This window comes from Apus apus, chromosome 4 (assembly GCF_020740795.1).
Source record: "Apus apus isolate bApuApu2 chromosome 4, bApuApu2.pri.cur, whole genome shotgun sequence".
In the NCBI taxonomy this organism is placed as follows: Eukaryota; Metazoa; Chordata; class Aves; order Apodiformes; family Apodidae; genus Apus; species Apus apus.
In genome coordinates, this window is record NC_067285.1 from 109,818,679 (window position 1) to 109,844,307 (window position 25,629).

A 25,629-nucleotide genomic window follows, 5' to 3' on the forward strand; every position below is an offset into this window, starting at 1 on the left:
AACCTTGGAAGCTGCTTGCCTCTGGTCACTGTTGTGCACATGGCTTCAAGCTCAAAAGGGTTCTGAACAGAGAATGAAGAACCATTCCAAGGAACTATTTAAACTGTCATTGTGGTGGCCTTTCCCTGCCACCATATCATGCAGATCAGGTGCTTATATGACCTGTGTCAGGGCTTATTTCTCCAAGGGGTCCTTTGGAACAGGGAAATGCTTTTATAGAAGGACCAATGAGGAGGTGGTTGTTGAGTGCATCACTGCAGATTTTGAGTACAACAGTGTTTGGCACGTAGATACAAATGAAAGGATTGGAAACAGGTGTTTGAATTGGGAAAAAGCTTGTAATTCTGAAGAATATACTTGGTGACTGGCAGTTCTGCAGTTAAGTAAGTCTGTCTTCAGGTTCCTGAATTCTACAAATAAACAGCATCAAAATATTTAATATTAATTAGAAATGTTACAAAGACATATGCTAATGTTGAAGCACAATGACATGTTCACAGACTGAAACTGTGAATTTTTGAGAAATCCCATGCCAGCTAGAATTTCTACTCTGGGAAAAGAACACCCCTAGGGTGGCAAACTTCCATGGATAGCAACTGATCTGCAAAAATTGGTCAGACTTTCCAATTGTTACTTGGCCTGTTGACAGAGTGGGTGGGTTAGGTGCAAAACTGAGCTGTGAGGGTCCAACAAGTGAGCTCTGCATCTTAAAGCAGATGATCCAAAACGTTACTGCTTCTGACTGATTACCCCATCCCTTTGGCAGAGGAACAGAGAGCTGTGGAGTGCTACCTTCTCAAACCATCACAGAAGACTACCTGGTGTATCTGAGCCCTTTGTTCGTAGTCATCCCCTGCCCTGCAAAAAGCTTCAGCAGCTGCTTCTTTCTCTAACCTATCAGGCATCTGAGACACATTAGGTCTCCCTCCTCCTGACTCTGTGTGACCTTGGCAGAGCTGGTGCCTTTGTTGCTCCTTTCCCATTTGTTTCTCTTCCAAAGGAAGTGTTTCTTGCTCCTGTGTTGTCCTGGCAGCTGCCCTGACTCCAGAGTCAGCAAAATGTTCATGGCCTGGCCAAGCTGCCATCTGTCAGTGCATGAATTACAGGGTTGGGTGTGAGAACTGAAAGAAGAAAGAACAAGAGGAGACAGCTGATGAGACAAAGGTGTGGGCTTGAGTAGGAAGGGCAGCTTTTAGGAAATCACAACACTTTGATGGTCAGCATCCAATAAACCAGGGTGCCCTACTGCTTTTGTGGTCAGCAGAACTACCCTGGTGCAGAACTGAACCAGTGTTTCCTTCTGGACCATTTGTCAGACTCCTGTCCACGTGTCTTCAAAGGGTTTCTCTGCAGATCTTTTAAGTCCTTGCTCTCTGTGCTGAGATTGCCTGGGTGTCCCCTTAGTGTTTCCAACCTTGTTTCTTCTAATCCTGCTCTTTGGATAGCTCTCATACCTCAGTCCTGAGACATGTTCTACCACAATGGGAAGGACATAATCATCTAAGTTTGAGATCCAGAAGGGTTCAAAAATGGTGGTGGAAGGAAATTCAGTCACTGAATTCAGAAAAAAAAAAATCCTGGGAGCTGAAGAGCAAATGACTAATTAGATTTACCTTTTAATCACTTTAAAGTGCACTTTGCTCCAAAGAGCTTTGCTGGTGTGGATTTAGCAGCAAAAAGGCAGCCACGACCTCTCCTCTGGAGTCTGCTCAGATGCTGAATAGCAGAATTAGTCAGTGAGGACCCACAGCTCAGCAGCAGCTCCTGAATTATAGGGACTTAAAGAAGTACTTGAGTAATCGTGCTCTGCAACTGAGTTAAGGAATCTCATGGGGAGTGGGAAGGGTTGTGAACTTTCCAGGACTCTCACCAGAGCAGATAATTGCAATAGTTTGAATTTTTTCTTAAACAGGACATTTTTAGAGGAACAATCATTTCTATAGCAGGCTTATATGCTGGAGCTTTGCAGCACAGCAGTTTGCTGAGAGTTTGCACCTTGTGTCTCCCTTTATGGATGGATTTTCTAGCCCAAGAGCCTGTGGCTTGGATGGCCAGAGGTGGCAGAGCTGGTGCAGCTAAATCTGAATTTCTTCCCAGACAGTGCAACCACAAGACACAATCAATACCACATCACCAGTGAATCTGAGCAGCCTGATTTATGCTGTGGTTTGTTGCTGGGTTAGATGGGCTGGTGACTTTCTTTGTGGTAGCATCTTAGTTCCATACATCTATCCGGCTGTTGTGATGTAGCAGAGTTGACCTGACTCAGCCCCTCAGTCTTTTTGCCTCTAAACCAAACACTTTTATGTTGTTTGAGTCTCTTTCCTATTCCTCCCCACCACACATCCTTCTCCTCCCTGGCAGCCTTGTACAGTTAACAGTAACGGGCCGAAAGGAAACAAAAACCTATCTAGCAAAGACAAATAAATGAACAACACACGTGAAAACAGCTTGCCTTGAAACTTAAATTGCTTGTTAACTTTCTTCTGGTTTTGGCAGGGAAACAGATTATTTTCAGTGCCCCAGTCTTAGAAGCTTGGCTGCTTTTCAGTATCTGACTAAGGCTTCAATGTTGGGAATTTTATTGTCTTCAACACCTGCAAAGGCAAAGCTAATAAGTAACTGAAGTTTCAAGGTAGAGTTTGATGCTGTTGGGTTTTGTTAGTTGAATATTTAGCCTGATTTCCTAATGAAACAAAGCTTGCTTGCTCTGTGTGTGTGTCTGGCCATCACCTCTTCAGCCAAAAATTGACTAGGAATGGAACCCAAAGAGAAATAAGAAGTGTCCAGTTAGGTGGACAACTTATCTAATCTCCAAAAGAGGAGAAAAATAGCAACATGAGGACTTCTTCCAGTACCCCCTGGTAAATCCACATAATGGCATACTGCCTGGGTCCTCAACCCACCAAGGAGCCTCCACCCTGTTCTTGCATCATGTCCCACTGTATTTTAAGCCTTCTTCTGTGCTATTTCAGTTGTGGGCTAAATAGTGTTGATCCTTGTGATGGCAAACATCTTGTGCCTCCTAGGGGGTGAAGGACAGGCATGGGTCATCCTCATTTGCTTCATGTTTATTGCACCTAAGCTCTGGTCTCCACTACACCTGGGGCCAAAAAGCTTCAGCAGCATGTTAGGAAGATTTGGGGTGATTCAGGTTCTCCTCAGAATACAGACTAGATGGCCTGAGGAAGTCCTTTCTGTGCTTTTTTGTAGGTTTCCTCAGTTCCTGTTTCTTCTACATGAGGTTGCTATTCCTCAGATAAGCTTGGGTGCCTCCAGTGAAGGTTGAGAGCTAAGATCTACTTAAAAACTCTCCTCTGGCTTCAGTAGCTTAGAATTTCTGATCAGCGTGTTGTGCTTGACACCTATGGAGTAAACAAAATAAATAGTTTTGCCTGCTTTGTTACATGCATTAAGCCATTTCATCTTGTAAGAGGGGGAGATAGTTATGTAAAAGAAGGACACTATAACCAATTAAAGACCAGTTTGCAATCTTTCCTCTTCTTGCAACGACAAAAATCCTCATAAATCCAACATTGCACTGAGAAATCAATTCCCACAAGACACTCAGTTCACCAGGGAGTTTGCAGCTTCAATTCAGATGATATACACGGTGTTGGGCTGTTATCCAGAAATTAAGATAAACCTGTTGGATGGGATGAAGATTGGTTGCAGCCAATTCAAGAAATTCAGAAGGAAATATCTCACATGTTCTTCTGAGCAGGGTCACACAAAGACCAGTTGTTCAGTTGCTTTTATTCTTGTGAACATGATCCTGAATCAACAAAGAGTTATGCATGTACCTGACTTGGCAAGCAGATGAAATTTCCGCTGCGGGTGCATTTTAAGCACATTTGCCTTCCAGGAGACTTTGCCCAGAGCATGAAGTTAATCACATGTCACTGAAGCTTTGCAAAAATAGGTCTAACTAAGAGTGGCTGCAATAGCTAAGAGGAGTTGAAATCGGAGAGATGGCATCTCTGAACAGGTTGACCTGAAATCTCTTCTTCTTCCTCTCCTTCTCTTGGGCCAGCTCACCTGGGGAAGCTTTTGTGGATTGTTCCAGGAGCAGAAATACATATCTCCAGTCCAGCAAGACTTCTCCTTCCTCCATCTTCTCCTTCCAGTAAAGAGATGCCCATAGAATACTTTGCTGGGAATTGATTCTGGGTCTGGTAATTAAGTTTTTTATGGGTCTGAAAAAACAGAAATGTCAACCAAAAAACTGTTTAATGTACTAAACCAAGCAAGTTCCTCAGTCTCTGTGTGTGACCTGTACTGGTGTAGTTGGGAGCACTGGCTGTAGAGGGACTTAGCAAGCAAAAGATGCTAATACATTGATTTTATCCTCCGTATTATCAGTAGGAGCCTGGCAGATAAACTGGTGGAAGATTCAGCTTTGGGGTTTATTTTTATTCCTTCCCATCCCTGCCAAAAGCTTGTGGACTGTTCCTGACAGGCAGGAGGATTTGCTGCCATTTGGTTTAGCAGCAGCACTAGGGAAGATGGAAAAACAATTTCAGCAATTCATTCCCACAGAAATACCATTTGCTTACAGCTGCTCAGAGTGGATCATTTTTAGGTGAGAGGAGGCTGGTGTGGAATGCTCTGCAGGTCCTAACCCTGAGGAGATGTGTGAGTGAGCTCTCCTTCATCCCTCAGGAAGAGAAATGAGCCTGTCTCTCTCTTTTGTTTGCCCTGTCCCTGGCACATGGGTGCAGGCAGCTGTGCTTCCAGCCTGCCCAAACTGTGCAGGACACGGAGTCACAGCAAGGGATTTGGGATAACTGAGTCTGAGTGCCACTTCCTGGACAAATTAAATCAAGAGAATCTATGAGGGTGTGATCCAGAACTGCCTCTTGCTGGTGGTTGTTACACTATCATCGCTTTAATATTTGCTGCAATAAAGCTGTTGTGTTTTTTTTTTTTGTATTTAATGTGATGAGCTTCAGTTCTTGTACTGCAGCAAAAGCAGTGGACTGAACAACCACTTTGGAAAACCCTATTTTTCAGTAATTGCTGTTTGTGGCTCCATTAGCCTCCCACTAAAACTCTCCTGCAGAAAGTCTTTGGCCTTAGTTTCTGCACAGAACAAATTCTAGTTGAGTCCAGATGTAAAAAAAAAGAATCTCCAAGTTCAGCTAGGATCCAAATATGCCTTTTAAATAAATCCGGTTATCATGAACAGACAAGCCACCATTTCTTTTAGATTGTAGTAATTAATAAATCACACCCTTTGAGTTTAATGCCCGGATTAACACCAAACACCCAGTTTCTCTTGCAGAGCTCAGAAGCACGGGAAGATTGGCACGGCATTGCAATTAGCACGTATGAGCAGCAGAGGGGAGTGTATGACACAGAAAAAGCTTCCATCGAGGTAGCAGAAGCTATTTTTGAGTGTGTTTTTTGGAAAACCAGATTGATAGCAAGCATTTAAACTGAAAGCAGGCTTGGCCCCTCCCCGCTGCAATCCCTGCGTGGCAGAGCTTGCTGTATGCAGGCAGGAGCTGCTGCATTGTTTAAAGATCATTTAATAGCAGTATTATTTTTTTTTGGGTGCAGAAGAATGTTCACCTGCAATTAAATGCTCAAAGCTTCTCCCCTGCACCGAGGTGTGATGTGCTAGAAGTTTGATTTCCTGGTGTCCTGCCAAAGTGTATGACAGCAGACCAAGGTCCTGACTCTTGTGTGTCTCAGCCGTGTCTTCATACCTTGTGCCCCATCCTCCTGCTCTCACAGATACTGCACAAATTGCCTTGGAAGGATCCTACTGCTCACTTGGGGTGCCCCAGCCTGGGTCACCAGAGGACCAGGCTCAGGGACTCACCCCAAAGTGCAGCTGCTGCTCAGCGGGTGGGTCATATGGATATTCAGAGAACATGGATGGCTGGATACAGGTCTTGGGTTGAATACTGTGAGTTTTGTCTCTGTACCCTCCTCTTCTCTCTTTACATCGGTGCTGAGGTGACTTGCTCTGCACTTAAACAGCACATCTATGCCTTCCTAAGCTGCTATTGATTTTTCAAGAGTAGTTGAAAAACTCAAGAGGTATATAAGCCTCCTTCGTGCTGGTATTTCACCTACATACCTTTCACTGCTCAGGATGAATAGTAGCAGTCCCAGTGGAGAACATCTCGTCTTGTCATCTCAATGGCTTTACAAAAGAGCTTTAAACAGCTCATTCCATGATTACAAAGTTTTTCTTTCTTATAACTCAAGAGAATAAAATTTGATAATGGGTGCTGAGGGGAGCTGTTAGAGAACAGCTGTGCTGTTTGAGATAATAAATGTATATTTGCACATTAATGATTACAGATTTTTGAATGTGAGAATTTCTTCTTTCACTTTATTTGCAAGGAAGTCCTTGTATTATAAACACTGAACGGACTGTAATAATATAGGCAAGAGCACACTGGACTTCTTAAAGATGCTGGGGAGACCCCTCATCAGCTGCTTTCTCCCTTTGATTGGTGTTTCACATTAAATCTCACAGTGGGAGATGTTCCTAGGCAGGATAGTCTTTCTTGCATCTGCTTTTGGGTGTATGACATCAATGAACAAGCTGTTCTTGAACTTTCTGGTTACTTTACTTTTACCTTTTGCTAACCCATCATCAACTGTCTCCTACAGAAAGTGCCTGTAGATACTGGCACAGGTTGCCAAGAGAAGTTGTGGATGCCTCATCCCTGGAAGTGTTGAAGGCCAGGTTGAATAGGGCTTGGACCAACCTGGTCTAATGTTAGATGGTCCTGCCCATGCAGTGTTGTTGGAACGAGATGATCCTTAAGGTCCCTTCCAACCCAAACCATTCGAGGATTCTATGATAATTTCAATTCCATTTATCCACTCTACAGATTCCTGTACAAAGTGAGCAGGGTCCATCTGGTAGGTACCTAAACCACAGCCCAGGGATGGGCAGAGAGGCAGCCATGCTTCTCCATGTTCGGACTACAGTGGTTTTCTGTTGCAAACAGCTAGGGGAGAAGTTTCTGCCTTCTGTATTGTAAGTGGCTTTTACAGCATTTCCCTGGAGTCTGAAGGACTCTTGGGCTGAGGGCAGGTACCTTTTGCTATTTCTACCACCAGATCACATTGCAGGTGGGTACATTTCCCATGGAGCTGTGTCAGTGGATAGAAAAGGTTCATAAAACACCTGGGAGCAGTGAAGGAGAACCAGGTGCTGTACTGATGCATGTTTACATTGGTTGGGTGCCCTGAGTTTTGTTATTGTCACCAGGAACTACCTATGTGTATCCAGCTGGGGAGCCATGGGATAAATGTACAATTGGAAGGAGGCCAAGATCTTTGTCAGTTAAAATATATATTTTTTGGTCTCTTTGGGAAAAAAAAAAATAATAATCCATAATTCTCTCTTTTTTTTTTTGTTAATCTTTTGTGACCAGAAGGAACACAGGTTTCTGAAGAAAATGCTGTTTCAAATAGGAAAATTTAAATGTTAATTTTAAAATTTTAGACAAAAATAAATAAATAAATTGGGAATTACCTCTATCCCCCTTATGTAGACACCCCTTAAATTTGGAGAAACTGACAACTTGCAACAGTGTGTTTAATTAGAAAATCCTTGCCACGTTCTGCTGGTGGAGATGCTGCCCTTACAAGTGGCCAAATGGAAAATACAAGTTAAAAAAGATAAGCAACACACAGGTAGCCATGTAGGATGGGGTGTACAAGGACTGGAACCTTTCGGGGCAACCAGGCTGTGCCTGGCTGGATTGTGCTCACTTAAAAACATGGTCCTCTCTGTGCTGACTGTCCCTCTGACATACTAAATTCAAAGGAACTTGATCTTTTTGACTCAATAAAGTGGATGTGTTGCTCCCGTTTCCTAATGAACTTCCTGAACACTCGCCAAGATGCTCATAAGGAGAAATGCTATGAAAGCCATTTCCTAAATGGTTTGAGGTTTAATTTGGTCCTTATGGCCTCAGATGAGTTAAAGACTTTTGATCTGCCTAATCACAGTTATTTATTTTATGGTCTGAGACCTTTGGATCCCGTGGCAGTTTTTCATCCATTTCTTAATGCTAAAATGTTATTTTCTGTCCTTAATTGTTGTCTTGGTGATAAAGGTGATTTATAACTTTGCTTTTTCCTGTTCAGAGTGGGATGTGACAGCTACCATCTCTCAGGTACACTGCACCCTCCACTGAGCAAACCATCAATTCTAGCAGAGCAGAGGTTTCTACCTAACTGGTTTGGAGGTCCTGAGACACATGTATCTCCCTTTAGATAAATGAAGACAATTAAATCTCCCATTAAGATCTAGCTTCCACAGATGGTCTTTCTTTTTCTCATATGATAATCATATTAAAGTTGCATGCAGAGCCATTTGTACATTTTAATGTTAGCATCCACTGCTCCAAATCAGCTGGGGGAAGAGGGAATTGTCACAGTTTTCATCAGCCTCTTTTGCTGTCATTGTAATCCTTCCAAAGGGAGCTACTGCAGCCTGAGTCATTATGAGCTGAAACGTGGTTGCATGAGCAGGTGAAAAAAATAATAAAATGGATTATCCAGGACTTTCCTGGGAATCTATTGTAAAATGGAAACATGTTTTCTGAGGAATTGGTTCTGAAGAAATGAACAGGGCCAGGGGCTGCTGTCCCCAGCTGGCTCTTCTCTGCTTTCAGCAATTGAGAGGAGCAAATCTGAGCCTCAGAGCTCTCTGCTGCACGGGGATCTGGGACCGGTCAGTGCCCAGTGCTCCCAATTTCCCCTTGGAACGATGAAGGCAATGACAGTATTTTCTCTTTTCTCTTTAAGCTCCAGCTGGGACCCGATATAATGGAACTTGTTTTTAATTTCCAGCTTAAATATATTAACGACCAATTTTACACTGATTTTTCTTTATGTCAGTGTTTTCCTTGAGCTTCAGAGCACTCTTCTCTGTCTCCTTGCAAACCATGAGGAATCAGATCCCCTCAGCTCCCATTTTAGCAGGCAGGGCAAGCCTGCTTTCAGAAGGGGTCTCCATCCCTGTCTTGTTCTTGGAATGGTTTTCTACCACTCTTCCCATGTCATCCTCATCCTCTTGAAGAAGAATAATCATAATTTCATTCCTTTGTACCATGGCTTTACTCTATCTTTAACTCTGCCGGAAAATAAAAGGATGCCTACCCAGAGTTAGGAGAAAGGAAGTGAAGAGCCATCCATTCTTACCAAAAAGCCGACAGGTGGATTTTGGGGTAGGGTTCAGCTCATCTTACTTCAGCTATTTAGTAACTATGTCTCCAGTCTCAGGTTTCTTTTTAGTTAGCAGAGAGACAGTTATCTTCCAAGATACAATGGAAAATATCCTCTAAAGATACCTACATCTGATGGAGTATGGACAAATAAAGTTCACTGTGGAAGTATCTGTCTGTTTTATTGATCACAAGGAACTTGGATGACCACCTTTGCCATGGTGTCTAGCCTTTCAATAGCTAAAGACAGTGTGATGAAATTTTGGAGTTGATATTGGACACAAGTTACTGAAGTTACACAGCTCTTCCTGTTGCCACTCCCCTTGATGGTACTGGCCACGTGATTTAATCCTTGCCCATTCAAAGCCATTAACGGGCTCCTGAACATGGCAGCTTGGGTAGAACAAATTCAACTCTGCCTTGCACCCACAGTTCTCAGTGATTTCAGTAGGGTGATGTGAGAGAGAGACCAGAAGAACCTCCAAGGTGGTCTGTGGTGCAGGTGGCCTCCATGGAGATCAGTGTGGTAATGGTGGGATAAATAAAAAATACTCTAGCTGTGGTACATCATCTGCATCTCTCAAAAACCAACAGGGCATGTTACTCAAGGGTTTCCTAGAAGAGGAATGCATGGATTTACAGCTGAAGAGTAGAATCTTCATCAAAACTTGATGAAGAATTAATTTTAGTTCTCATTTATTTTACTTTACAACCCTTGCAGACAAAGAACTTTACTGCTTTAATGAAATATTTCTCATTACTGACCTGTCAAGTCTGCTAAAAAAGAACACTGATTATTACTTCTGTGTGTAACAAAGGAATTTTATTATTTTTTGTGATCATTTACTTATATTTTATGTCAGGGTTTTCAAAGCAACTAAACTAAAGGCTATTCCATTTGCACTGGCCCACCTGCAGGAAAAAGGGCCACAAAGTAAGAATACATTGGTGTCAACCTCAGCTTCTGATTTTGGTGGTGGAGAGGGTGGTTCTCAATGCTCAATAGCTGTTGTTTGTGAACTGTGAGTCTAAGTATGGGACTAGAAACAGGGAGGCTCAGATCTTGGTACACTCCTTTGTGGCCTTGAGCAAATGGTTTCACAGCTCTGAGTCTCTTTCCCCATTTGTGAATGGGGAGCATCATGGAGATGCAGTAATATGCAAAGAAATGTTTGGCTTTAAAGTATATGTGGATAAAACTGAGGACTATGTGGACAGTACTTCAGCCTCTTCTCGATCAGTTGCCACTCAAAAATGTGCAGTAGAAATAGGATGCAATCTAATTCCAAATAACAAGACGTGACTGGGCAGCAGTTTGGGATAGAGAATGAAGAGGGGCTCAGAAGACTGAGATTGGGACCTACTTTATGTGTAGAGTGAACTGGGAGATGATGCCCTGGAAATGTTATTTATGAACACCCATCAGGATGACAGGTGTTGGGGAATGTCCGAGTCCAGTCTGAGCCCACGTGTATCTCCCTGGCCTTGGTGTCTACCTGCAGTTGCTTGCTAGCTGCTTCTTTGCAGGAAAATTTGCTGGACAAAATAATACTTTCCATCTAGGCTCTTCATTCTTTTTAAGCATAGAAAACTGGTCATTTTTTTTGTTTAAAAAGTCAACAGGTGATAGTGATGTCTGCTTACTGTCAAATAAGAGTATTTGGTCCAGAAGCAGTGTTTCAATTTGTGGTAATTTTCTCTTCAGCCTCAGGGTTTTTAACTTTCATTGCTTTGCTTCCCAAGCTCTTGGAGCTCTGTGCTCCGCCGGCATCACCACGTCTGTGCATCTTTTAAATACCTCCAGGGATGGTGACTTGACTTGTTTTCTGTCTAGCAGCAGTCTCCTGCAGATCGTGCCAACAGCTCAGGAAATCGACCCCAATCTACACTTTCTGGCAGAGGGAGTTTGAATTGCCCTATTCCACAGTCGTGGTGTAGCCATGTCACCTTACCCATGGTGCACCAGAGAGGTGGGATAACCAGCTTCCAGGTTGGCTGAATCTTTCCTCTTCTTCATATCCTGGAGCCTGCACCTGGTGCACAGCCAGCATGTGCAGCAGAAACCACCATGGGACCTTGTCACCTTCAGGTGACCTCCAGATGGAGCTTGTTAAAAGAAACCATCTCTAACCTGACTAACAGAGTAAGCTCTGGAAGATGTCTCAAGTCAATCCGTGAACACTAAGTTTACAGCTGCCCTTCACAGCTTCCCTGCAGAGGGGTGACTCTAACAGCCCACGGCTCTTTTCTGCCTTTGAGTCACAGAAACAGACTTTCTCAGAAATGGCTTTTGATTTGAGACTTGGAGCTGAAGGATCAATACGAGTTAGGGCTAAACATTGCAGTACAATTGACTGGGCTCCTGGGTGCTCACAAAATGCTGCAGCTGTGGTGACAAATACTAATAATGCCAGCCATTGTCATTATGGCTTTTGGTGGAAGGATTTAATGGGTAGAGGTGAAGAACTTAAATGTCGATAAACTTAATGCAGTTTCACAAATGCTGAAGTTCTGCCTTCCAAAGGAAAAGTGCCCAATGTTAATTTGGCTATCAGAATTTAAACAAGCTGCTGAGGTAAGGATTGCCTTCCTCAGTCTTTGGAGTGGATCTCGTGGGGTTTGCATGCCCGGCTCCTCAGCTGCTAACTTTCTAGGGAGTCTGCCTGGGCAGTGTTGGATTTTTCTGACTTCCTTCTCTCCGTGCTCTGCTGTGTGTATCCCGTTGGCTGCTGAGTCTGCCAGGCTCATGCTGTGATTTACACCATTGTGTAATTCTTCATAAAAGGCCTGTCAAACCACATGTCCCTACAAATTACACCAAAATGCCCACCACATTAGTCAGTTATGACTGTCAGGTTCAAAATAAAATATCAGTGGATATGAAAAAAATTATAGGTACTTACAATCTTACCTCCAGACCTTATTGTTTCCATGTCTGATTTCCAAAGTAGAGGACAATTACCAATGCCTCCATGTTGCTACGAACTGAGAGTTATTATTCACTGTTTATAGTGCTGCACCACTCAGCTTGGTTCTTCTTTTTCAACTTAAAATTAGGAAAACAAACAAAACCCAGACCTAAGGAGAACTGACTTGGAAAACCCAGCCATTTAGGTAGAGTGGGCTCTCTGTCCTACTAGTGCCATTTTTCCCTGGGTAAAGTCAAGTCATGGAGGCAGAAGGAATCTCAAAATGGCCTTGGAGTTGCTCCTTTGTAGGCTAAGGCTGGAAGTGGTGCTGGTTTTGCCTTATTTGAGGCTGTGCGAGTTAACAGAAAGCAGGGAGTGGATCAGGGCCAAAAGAGGGGAGAAAACATTGTACCTGCAGTGGAGAAAACCCAGTGTGCAGGAGCACAGCTCGCTGGGGTGTGAAGATGTTTGGAGATGGCTTTGCGTTCATGAATGGTCTCTTGTGATCAGAATTAGTCTTGTCCAGCTGATCAAGAATTTGTTTTCCACATCCCGTTCAGTTTCCTAGACCTCAGCCAGAGCTTTGTGGTGTGCCTGCAACCCCAGCACCCCCAGCAAGAACCTGATGGGCAAAGGCATGGTAGGCATGGATAAAGTATTGTACTGCTCCATTTGTTTCAATACTGATTGATCTAGTCTCTTTTGGCTTTCTCTGTTATAAAAGTTAACTGTTCTAACTCCTAGTGTGTTAAAACATAAACTTTTGGGGTGTAAAAACCTTTTTTATCCCTTCAAAGGGAACATATGCAGAAGGTCTGGGCACATCTCTATCCGTCCTTGTCACAGACATTGTTGCTTCTCTCTTCAGGATCGAATTTCTCTAAGTCCTTTGTCTTATTTCTGGAGACTATTTATGGCTTATGTCTCAGTGCTCACTCAGATCTCTCCCTGGAAAACACTTGTGACAGGAGCAGCTTGCCTTAAATTCTTCTAAGAGGAGCTGTGCTTTTGGAAAGCCAGTCTGCGTTTGCAAGTATCCATCCAACAGAGTTTGGCCAGATTACTGCTATTCATTGCTGTCTAGGATAACACTTTGCAGCACAGCCTTATTAATTCTTAAATGAGACTGAGCAATCCTTTAGAAGGGTGCTTGGCTGAATCTACCAGTGCCTTGTTCTGCAGCAACATGTCTACTGTTTGAGATGTGAACAAGAGGATGAAGAGCACCTAGTAATCCTTCACTGTCTGCTTACTTTGGCAGACGTACAAATGTTTAAAACGAGTAACTGTTGGGTCATTACTTGCATATCTTATTCAGCTCTTGTGCAGGGCTGAGAATTTTGCTGGAGAAAGGAGTGAAGGAATATCTTGCAAAATTTCAATCATCTTTCCCCCGCCCCATTATCCAATGCAAGCAGCTCCACAACCTTCCTAGGGGCTGCTTGCCCCTAAGTCAGGAGCACCCAGATATGGCAAATATTCAGGGATGAAGCTTTTTAGCAAAAAAATCCTCAAAACACACTAAAGCAACCAAAAAACCCAAAAGGCATTTTGGCTATTGAGTTCAATGAGAGCAGATCAGAAGGGAAAAACACAGGAATACCTTCCTGTGCAAAATAAATACAAGAGAGGAAAGGGAATCCCCCAAATCACAGTGATCAGACATGAATTCTGTGAACTGAGGTTACCCCATACATTGAGTTTCAGTGAAAAGGTAGCAGAGTAATGGATGGATCTGTGCCAAGTGGTGGCTCCCTGTAGGTAGGAGAGGTTACAGCTCACCTACAGAAAGAAATAATGCTTGGCTATCCATAAATGCACCTGGAAAGCATCCATCATCATTACTTACATTGTGCAAGTCCATTAGCATTCAGCTCACAGAAGTTAATGGCTAAAAAATCAATGTTGCTAGTTGAGAAGAACAGGGAAGAGAGTTGTGCCTTTTTTTGTTTCCTCCAGGCTGTTTGGACAAGAGCTGTTTCTACCTTGAAACATAGTCCAGAGAGGTGAAAAAATAAATAGGAGGAAAAAAAGACAAAGAGAGGAAAAGAAGTAAATTCCTATCATCCTGTGAGCAACAGGCTTTGAAATCCTGTTCTGGTCTGGTTTACTATAGAGAAATGGGTCACAGTGAAAAAGAAAAGTGGAAGAAACTTTCTCTAACCTTTCAGTTTGGCAAGAAATAGGTATTGTAGACTAGCTGGGCCACAACTACTCACCTAAAGCATGTCCCAGATGGTGGCAGAGGTTCAACAGTCACAGTAATGTGATGTGCTTTCTAGCCAGGCTGATGTTTTTCTCTTTTCCTTTTCCAAGCTACTTTGGCAACTGCTGCCTAGAATTCTTTCACGTATTCCTTGGAGCAGGGTAGCACTAGAAGATTGCTTGGATTTAGGGCAAACAGTTCCTAAAGGTGAAGAATGCATACTAAAAAGAGAGAAAAGTGGCCTTCAGTTTCCATTTGGTTTTAAAGCCAAAGCCCTAAAGATCCAGGATCTGTTTAAACAGGGATTTGCATGTGGGGAAGCAAAGTCACTTACTGGGGATTGACCTGCCTTGGGCACAGGCATGAAGGCATGAAGTGGCAGGGAGTTTGGATAGTGCTGTGCAGCCCTGGTGAAGTGATGGTGTGTCAGCCTTCAGTGACATCTCTAACATTTAATTTAACATCTCTAGTATTTAATTTAATGTCTTGGTGGAAACGTGTTCTTGTCAGCAAGCTGCATCCTTCTCCACAATGTAGAGAGAACAAATCCATAGAACAAATTATTGCATGTGTTTTATTGTGATGTGGACAGTCCTCTAGATTACATACCCAGTTAACATGTCTAACTTTTAGCTAGTTAAAAATTGGTGAGATTGTTCTGGGCCTATGTCACTGAAAGAGACAAAAAATGCCTGAAATGTTATTTTTGTTTATTCAAGGCATAAGGATTCTCATGACTCATTAGCAGGACATAGTGTCTTAGTTACATTATGGCTTACTTGGGACCTTCAAACTTCTGTGTGACTTACTTTTTCTGAGTACCAAACCTCCCTAAGAGTAACTTTTCTGACCCATTTTTCGTGAAGTAGAGCCAAAAAGAAGGAAATGATTTTGTAGCCATAATCATGAAAGTCAGGAAAAGAAATGAAAGCAAGGTGTGCGAGATTTATACCTACTTCTTCCTCCAAGTGTTCTCCAAGTAATCTGGGAGGAATTCTGTTGCAGATATTGTAAATGTGCTGTGAAGAATAACGTTGGAATTCAAACATTATCAGTGTGACCTGGGGGTGGGTTCAGAGATCACATCCAGGCTGCTGAATGGTAGAAACCAAGCTACTTAAAATTCTGATGAGTTTTCTGCTTGAGTCAATGCAAGACTGAGATGGTAGATATTTGAGTATCTGCACACCTTTTATTTTATAGGTAATGTAATTACATTCTCACTGCAACCACCTATAAAATGAACCCAGATTTGCACGAGAAAGATCTTTACCCCTTTCCTGCTGATAATTGCTTAGCAAAGTATTTCACACAAGAGATTTGTTGTGTTTAATAGCACTAAAATTATTGAAAACAATTACCTGCATCATTTTAAACTCCACAGAGTTTATTAAAATACTCTTATTGCAACTGTGAAGAAAAATAAAAATAAGTGAAGACTAAATGATGTTTTCTCTCAAAAAATCATTTGCCTTGAAGCATGTTTGTTTGGTCTTTAATTTCTAAATAGGCAACTTTACTGCCTGAACTGAACACCCTCTGTTATGTTTGACCTTCCACATTCCAACATTAAAGGTGGGTCTGTTCTTAAAATAACCATTTGAACTTGAGGACAACAAAAAAAACCAAACAACCAACATGTATTGAAAAAAAAACCCTGCATGGCCACCTAAGAATGACATCCTTGGACAGAAAGGAACCTGAGCTTAGACAATCTATTATTAAGTCTTTTCCTACTCTAGTATGAAGTATTAGAAATTAAGTCCTTAAAAGAAGACTCAGTGTCATATTCTGCATGCAGCTATCGTTGTTTTAATTTCTCTTTAGGCAGAAATGCCTTATAGCCACCTAGTGATGTAAGTCATCTAGGGAAGAACTTCCCACTATTGAGGTTTATTAGATGTTGATCTATGGTCCCAGCAGAAAGGAGGGAGGGGGGGAATAATTATTCAGGAATTTGTGGAATTATGAGAAAATCTTGTTGCTGAAAGCACAAGAAAATTATGAAGTCTGGTAGAGTAGTCTCATTGCTACCTGTGATGCACCTCCTGTACTACTGCTCTTAAAATTTCCACCTCCCACATCAACATACTAGAGCAATGTGGAGCTGAAGGTGTGGCTTTTTATATAATAATGATGTTGAAGGAAATTAGCATAGTTCTAATTAAAGGATGAAAGGAGCAATTAATTTAGAGAGTTTTGACTTCTCTACCAGAGGTGTTACCCCAGCAGACCTCCTGCAGCAGGGCAGGAACCTGTTAAAAGCCCAATGCTACAGCAGGAAAATGACATCAGTCAACATGAAAGCAAAATTAATAGAAATAATGGAAACCCTAGAGCAATTATGTTATGATTTCATTTATTTTATACATGCATTGTTGAGATATCTAATTTGTAATACCTGCTGCAATTAATAATCTCCACTTGTTGCACAGTTGTTATTAAATCAAGTAGTTTCTTACAGTGTTTTTCCTCCGTTGAGGAGCCCAGTCCATGGAGGCAACATTTCTCCTGACTTCATGGGAAGTCCAAGGTTAGGTGGCAGTTTAGTCATGAAGGGGTGTTTTTTCCCTGTTAAGCTGTGACTTTAAATCAACTACAAATCACAATGGAAGAGCTAAAAGTTGCTGATTCTAGCACCCTTTTTCTGGCAATCTTGCACTTACTGCTTCCTTCCCTCCCACCTCCACAGATAAAAGCTGGAATCAGAGATCAAAACTTCCTCAAGCTGTTAAGTTTCTGGCATCTGCAAAGCCAAGAGTTCAGAGACCATGTCAAAATCATTACCTGCAATTGAATGAGAAGCATTTCATTTTGTTCATGGTCATGTAAGCAAGTTCTTTTTCTATCATTTTCATACAATTTCATGGAGTTTGAGGCCAGAAGGGGTTATTAGATCATCTAAGCTGACTTGCTATGAATTGCAAGTCATTACACCCTCCTTTGATTGTCCCAGGTGACTTTGAACTCTGGCATTCATCTCCTCAGGCAACCAAACTGTTACGAAATAGAAACAGGACAAATGGAAATAATTTTTGAGGCTCTTGCCATGGTGAGGAACTCATAATGCTGGGTCTAACCAGACAGGCATCTGATTCTCTGTCTCAGTACTCCAGAAATGCCAAAATCCAACAATCCAACATCCCTGAAAGTCCAGGAGGGTACAACAAAGGGGAGAGTTGTCTGCTAGGCATCAATCTGCTAAAGTTTATCAGGGAGCTCTGATTCCAGAGCTCTGCTGGTCACATTGCTCAGTATCAGAAAGCAAGAAAGCCTGAGGATACTTAAGTTAGCATAGAGTCAGACTGCCCAAAGTGAGCTTGAATCCTGCCTTCTGCAAAGATATCCTTTTTAAAGATGGTGACACCACCTTACCCTGCTAATCTCCCTGCAAGGAAACACCAACCCTGTTTCTGAACTAATTTAATGTAGTCTTGTCACCAGCTCCAATTTCGATTTCACTTCTCCCAGCTAAAATTAAGGTTGAGTTTTAAAGTTAAAATTAAGGATGATTTTAATTTTTCAATTAATTTTAAAATTAAGGGTGAGTTTCAGTCAGGTTCCCCACAATTATACATGCTCTAGGGTATTCCACATGTCCTGCAGCAAATGTTCCAGAAGAGACAAGGTCTTCTGAAGGTCCTGTGAAACATCTACCAGCTCTGAGCTCTCTGAGGTACCTTAGAACATTTCAGATACCTGTGTTTGAGGTATCTAATTAGATTATGAAATCCTGCTCTAAAGTTCATACTGTAAGACCCATATTATGGATGTTTCATATGTAAATGGTGGGAGTTTTCCAGTTTTCATAATAACACACCTGTTATTTGATATTCTTTAATATAACACGATAATCAGATAAGTAAATGCAGGTCTGAAGGATTGAAAGAACTAAATTAGGACACAAATTAGTCTTCATGCCAGAATTCAAACAAAACTCACACGTGAACTTCCAAGTCTAATGTAAGCCTAACAAAGGTAATGTTATACACTTGTTAAATAACAAAACTTATACATTAAAAAGGCAAAAAATGGTGCTGAGCATAGACAGACTTTCTAGCATGTCTGTAACAACAAAGAAGACTTCATTTTTTTCAGAAGGGCAGAATAATTTAAAGCATGGAGATAAATGGAACAAAAAAGCCCAGGGATTTATCACATAGAAACTTCTTTGATAGATTTTTAATTTTTTTAATATTATTTTTGGGCAATGAGAACGTTTGTAATGTGTCTAGACTTCAATTGACATTTTAAATACCACCTGGGGAAGTCAGAGATTAGTAGAGAAATCATGCAGGAGATGAGGAGCTGCACAGAAGAGAAATAACTGTGTGTGTGTGTTTGGAAACTGAACTAACAAGTAAGAGGGATGTGACTACTGGAGCTCAACAAAGACACATCTTTAGGTCAAGGGTAGTTATCTTTCAGTCACTGTTTCTAGCATTAAAAGTGAAGTGAGGTGGAACTTGCTGATGACACTAGGCAAGGAGGAGGACAATGTAACATGAGGGAGGAACTGGGTGACAGCAGGGAGTGGAGGAACAGCAGTTGGGTGAAATTCAGTGCTACAAAAATGCAGTATTGTTCACTGAGGAATGCACAGCAAGAATTCCTGCTGTAGGCTTGGAAACCACCCATGGAGAAGAAGAAAGAGCAGGTTGTATTTGTTGATCTTAGGGTGGCTATGAGATAATGGTGAGAGAAGAAAATGGGATATGAAGGTATTTCACAGGAGGTATTTCCAGCAGAGGCTGGAAATGATATGGTGCTGGAAGATCTCGTTTAGAATGATAACACACAGTCCTGGTCACACGTATTCAAGAAGGATGAGCTGGAATTGAAACAGGTGGTGGAGAACCTACCTCAGTAAAAAAAGAGTTAATAGCTTTGCATATTTAACCTGGAAAACTGTAACTTAAGGGAAATGAGTCTGTACTGACACAGTGATGTAGAAGAGACTTAGTAACTCCATCAGGAGCTTTATCAGAAGATGTTTAAGATAAACATCTATCCTGAAAGAAGTCCAAATAGCTTTAAAAGAACCATGGCTACATTTCACCAGGGTATTTGACAGAAGTTAACCTGCAGAGGGTTGCAGTTTTGGAATGACTTTTCAATAGAGATAATAGGAGTAAAACCATCATTTAACATGGAGCCTAATGCATTTGGAGTTGTAGTTCTAGTGTGAAGATGCCTAAAATACATGGAAAAGGGACTGATTGAATGAAGATTTTTCTCTCCATTTTATGTCCTGCATTCAAAAGTATAATTTTTGGTCTCTGATCAAACTTGCTGTCTGATTGCCTGGCAATAAATTTTTTTCTTTTCTTTTCTTTTCTTTTCTTTTCTTTTCTTTTCTTTTCTTTTCTTTTCTTTTCTTTTCTTTTCTTTTCTTTTCTTTTCTTTTCTTTTCTTTTCTTTTCTTTTCTTTTCTTTTCTTTTCTTTTCTTTTCTTTTTTTTCTTTTCTTTTCTTCTCTTCTCTTCTCTCCTCTCCTCTCCTCTCCTCTCCTCTCCTCTTCTCTTCTCTTCTCTTCTCTTCTCTTCTCTTCTCTTCTCTTCTCTTCTCTTCTCTTCTCTTCTCTTCTCTTCTCTTCTCTTCTCTTCTCTTCTCTTCTCTTCTCTTTTCTTTTCTTTTCTTTTCTTTTCTTTTCTACTATTTTATACTATTTTATTCTAGTTTATTTAATTTATTTTATTATTTTATTTCATTTCATCTCACTTTTTTAACATCTTTTCATTCCACAACACATTTAGGCCAGAATTGATTTGGTCTTTTCTATTTGTATTCCTGCTGTTGATGACAATTGATGTTCCTACATTTGGATTTCAGAAGCATGAACCACATGATCAATTTATGCCTTGCCACAACTCACCTTAGGATAGGATATATACCTGGCACCTAGTTCCTGGGTAACAGATCTTTAGGACAGCTTAATGACTGATGCAGCTGTGCAAGTGGTGATGATGAAAAGAAAATCCATATTTCAGCTTTGGCTCAAAATAGGGGACATTCAATCAGTAATTCTGAGGGAGGACAAAGGCAGAAATGTGAAAGATTTTGGCTTGTGCTCATTTTTATTGCTGTCAATAGAAATAGTTTATGTTGGCTCCCAGATTTACTCAAAGACAGGGACAAATAGCCTCTTTGTCATTAAAAGAGCATTTTAATGCAAGCTTGATGAGGTCTGAGATATTATTGTTTGGAAACACTGCAAAATGTCTCTGACCTTTCTTTACAAAAGTTTGGTGCTCAGAGATAAAATGAAAATGAGAACTGTATACATGTCAGATCTGTGGCCAGGAAAACAGGGAAAATCAGAGAAGCAACTTAGATGTTAGTTAATGGCTCCCATTCACCAAGCTTTGTGCACGTCTGACTTCAACCACGTCAGTGAGATGTGGACGTACATAAACTGAATCACCTGCCTAAGCTGGCCCCAGTTTTACTCTCTGAGATTGAACACAAAGATGATAAATACAATAATTGCCTAGAAAGAAAAGTTAAATTTACGAAGCTTGTTGTTTTTCACTGACAATATGAAATGTCAGCAGAGGATTCAGGTCTGCACAGAGCTCAGGTCACCTGCCCCTCTGACTCACTCAGCTGGTGTTCAGGAAACGATGGTCAAGCTGAACCTAGAAAAGCAGTGAAATGGATTGTTTTAGTTACCATTTTCAAAGTTATAATTTATTAAATTCTGGAATAAAACTCCTGCTAGATTTGTAGGAAAGAGGACATAGAAAAATGTTAGAACTCCACCTGAGATGCAATCCACATCATTACAAAAGTAGGCAACAGGGAAACTCCCATTAGATGTGCAATTACAATTAAACGGTCAAAGGAAGGTTTACATTCTGTGATCCTGTGATTTGGACTTGCCCAGCTGGATTTTGCTCTGGTTCTCTGGCCATGCTTGGTTCTACATTGCAGTGTAGAGGAAAGCTGGAAGATGCAACTGAGAGAAAAGCCCATATGAAAGTTCTGTGAGCAATGGAGCATAAGGAGGGGGCAATGAGAAGGGAGATATTCCAGACACACAGCACTGCTTGACAGTGATGATGAAAAAGTATCAGTTTATAATTGTTTTTTTTTAATTTTTTTTTTTTAATTGAGAGAGGTTTTTCTGTCTTTTGGGTAAAAAAGTTTAGGGCAGCAGAGTTCTGGTGAAGTTCAGAAGCAAAATGCTTCCCTGGGCATGTTGCTCAGAGGACACCTGCCACCATACCAGGTGTGACAGGTGCCCTTACTGGTCTCAAAGTGACCACAAGCAAGAAGGATAAAGCAAGTGAACGTGCCCTTTGCCACAGTGACTAACTTTGCCATCGTGACTAACTCCTGGAGCCATGGGTGTCCAAAACCTTGCCCTGCTCTCCAGTGTGGGCAGGTAGTAGGACAGTGATGTCTCTTGGAACCATTTGCTGGAGCACTGGAGGATTTTCTTGGATATTTTATCTTTTATGTATCATTCACATCCTTTTGGCAGTTGTCCCAACATAACAATGATGCTTTTTGAACCTTTTTTTTTTTTTTTTTTTTTTTTTTTTGAGACCATACTCTCTGCTGGAACAGGATTAGGAACAACTGTTCCTTTAAGCTACTTAAAGATGAATTTTAGGGGACCAAAAGGGAAGGAGAGGAAGGAGTTACACCTCACTTCATGAGACAAAATAAAGGGCAATATTAATTTTCCTGTTTCTAGTGTAGCAAGCAGCCTATTTAGGTCAATGATCTATGCCTGAGGGGGAGATCATTTCTTTGACAAAGTGATGTGGTAGGTGGGAAGCAAAGGACAGAAAAATTGTTCTCATGTATTTGCGGAAAACAAAGCTCATTCTGCAAAGAGGAAAGGAAAGAAGACAAGAAAACTCTTGTTATTCACAGGCAAAGGAGCCAAAAAGGTAAACTTTTTAGATAACCTGTGCATTGCGAGGTATGTAGACTGCCTGATCCTCCCGGGAGAAACATCTCCGCAGGACAAGCAGAGGTTTGATGGCTCTGAAGCCTTGGAGTGTAGCTCAGTCCCACAGATATGATTCAGGGTGCTGCCTGCTGAGGTGCTTTCATTTCAGAAAAGACTATGAAATGAGGCCTTATACTGCAGCATGGAAATACTAGGGAGGATCTATTAAGGCAGAGCTAATTCAGCTGCAGGTTGGGATCAGCAGGCAGCACAGCAAGGGGAGCAGGAGACTCTCATTTACACAGACTACCACAAGCAAACACACCAGGGGTGACATTTAAACAGCCTCTTCGTTTTAGCTGGGCTGCTAAAACCAGCAGCATAAAAAAAGTAATTTGTGGATGATACTAAACTAGGGGGAGAGTCTGGTGTGACAAATGACAGAGAAGCCACACAGGAGACCTGGATTAATTTGAAGACAGGGCTAAAAACTACCCCATGAGGTTTGGCAGGGGGAAGCTCAAAGCTCTGCGCTTCAGGTGAAGGAACCAGCTGGGACCTGATTGCCCAAAAAGCAGCTCCAATAGGAAGGACCTGGAGGTAACAGGGGATGCCAGGTAAAATATAATAGAGAAACACATTCTTGCTGTTATGAGGCACTGCCTGCATGGTCAGCAATCAGGGGACATTTGTTTCCTATGGCTGGTGCTGCTGAGGCTGTACGTGGAAAACTGTGACCACAGCTGGAGAGGGACACAGAGAGGACTGAACAAAAGGTTACCATCCAGCCAGGGCTGGAGCAGGTGTGCTGCAGAGATAGATGAAGGAGCTGAGGTCTCTCTCAGCAAGGGCAGAGGAGGTAATGGGGGCACAAAGTGTAGGTTGGGATGCTCAGGCTGGGTTTTAAGTAAACCTTTCTTTAGGTGGCAGGTGGTGCAGCCCTGGGAAAGGTGTCCAAACCTGCAGTGAAATCTGCCTGAGAAGGTTTCAAGACTCTGCTAGATGAAGCCATGGCTGAGTGGGTCTATGTTACTAATGGACCTGCTTTGAGCATGGAATAAGACTAGACATCTCCAGAGATTTCCTCCCACTACCATTGCCATGATATTATGAGGAAACCAGAGGAGAGTTTTTTAATTTATACTCTGTGAGTGACAGCATGAAATGTTATGCTAACAAATGTTTATATTTAAACAGTAATACCAAGGCCCAGAGTTTGTTTTTGTGGTTTTTTCCCAGGGATTAATGATTGACTGGGAGAGTTGATGGCTTGAAGCAAGGCTGCAGGGCACTAAGAGAGTTGGCCATCAGTTTCATAGAAAATGCCCAAGAGTAAGATTGTTACTGGAGTTGGAAGAGTGTGTTTTAAAGGGCACTCAGTTACAGGGTTTGTTGTCATTGTTTCATTTCTTTTGCTGCCAAATGATTCTCAGGGAAAGGAAGAAGTGTCAAAGCAATTTCTCAAAGGTGGCAGGAAGCAGAGTAGGGAAGTGGAAATGCCTCAAATGGTTAATACCAGAGATAGAAGAAAGTGATTTGACAAGGATTTCAGGAGTTCTCTGCATGCTCACTGTAAGAGGTCATCTAATATGTATGATACTCAAGCAAAATTTTTAAAGGTTGGGCAAATGTAGCCATTAGCAACTTTAACCTTGAAAAGTTATTTGCAGCAGTTTATTTCAGGTTCTCTGCATTTATTTGTAAGCAGATTTTGCTTGTTTGTTGGGGTTTTTTTTAAACGGTTTTGCTCATCATCCAAGATTATTCAGTGCTGTTTCCTGTGAGAAAGTCTTCTGTCGTGCACAGAAGTTTACTGTGATGGTGGCTTTTAAGATTTGCTCTTCTGAATTTCCCCATTTATGTTTTGCCTTTCTTTCCCTCAAGCATTCCTGTGTGTGGACATGAGCCCACTGGCAGAGAATCGCCAGCTGGCTTTGTAAAACCTGTCCAGTGAATTTGTGCTGTTCATTGGAACAAAGGCTGGAGAAGATGTGGCAGGCTGGAAAAGTAGAAGGCTTAGATGAAGAGAGACAAACAAGGTGATTATAGCCCCTGTCATCTCTGTCTGGTATAGTGGTTGTGTTCTGAGGCAGGGGCTGTGTGGCCACATGTTATTTTTCTGTCCTTCTGGGAGAGGCTTGCATCTGGCCTTGCATGAAATGTTTATTTGGGAGTAATAGGAGATGTCAATATCTTTCCAGCCTCACTTACATAAATTACAGTGATGCTTTACACTGTGTGCCATATATATTGTGTTGTTGGAGCATCTTGGTTTTGTCTGTCAGCTATCTCTGGAGTCATTCAAAGATATACTCTGTAGTTATAGGCTCATGCTGGCTTTCCAGGGGGCAGGCTCCAGTTTGAAAGGAGGATCCAGCTTCCCTGGACTGTGGGCTAAAGGATGTGCAAGTCACAGATCCTGAAACTGACTGAGGCTACAGGAAATGTAGAAATTAGGGTTTGGTTTTGGGAACCCAAGCACAGCAGCGTAACAAGTGTTTGGTTCATGGTTGCATTAGCTGGTGATGGAGCCCAGTGGGTGTTTCTTTCCAACCATGTGTGCCACAAGAGAAATCAGTAATGATTTCTTTACTGACCTGCTTCATAGGGAAGCTGGAGAAGCCCTTCCCAGCATCCTAGCTGGTGTGGTGCTGTGTTCACAGAAAAGGGACTTGAGCAGTGCAGAGGGAGAGCAGGAGGTGCTACCAGTTAGACTTAATGGCTTTCAAACCAGCTGTGCTAAACTAAACCCCTGTGTTCAACACTCGACACCTCTTCCACCTCAGCAAATGGGACCTGAACTGGATTTCTGAAGCTTTTCTCTCTTGCTGTCAGACACGGCCAAGTCTGCACACCCTTGTGAAGGTTTCCTTCCAATTATGGCTTTTCAGTGTCTCCAGATGCATGGTGAGCATTTTCTTTTTTCCCACTTTCTTTTACAACATGAGGTGCTGATCACGTCTGGAGGCAAAATCTTAACTTGATGGACTAGTGATAAGATGCAACCTGACAAAGCCTTGGCCCCTGTTTTTTCTGGGTGATGATGTTTCTCTGATAGAAATAAATAATTTGTCATTTTTTGAAAATCCACACACTTGTCCCAAGGAATTTGAAGCTAGCTGCAACTCTCCTGCAGTTGTCTCAACGTGATCCCTCATGTTGCCCATGTAGTTTCTTTTTTGCTATTAAGTAAACTTCAAGAAAGCTAAACTGTCTTCTTTCCCCCTTTACTTTGACTTCCCCAGGACAGCTACAGTTGCAAAAAAAAAAAAAAAAAGAAAAAAAAAATTGTCTCAGCCTGCTTTGTCATTTTACTATTATCTAGTGCAAGAGCATGGCTGGGGCAGGATCACTGCCTACCTGCCTTGCTCTTGTACCCACTTGGAATACCCAGATTAGCAACTGAGAG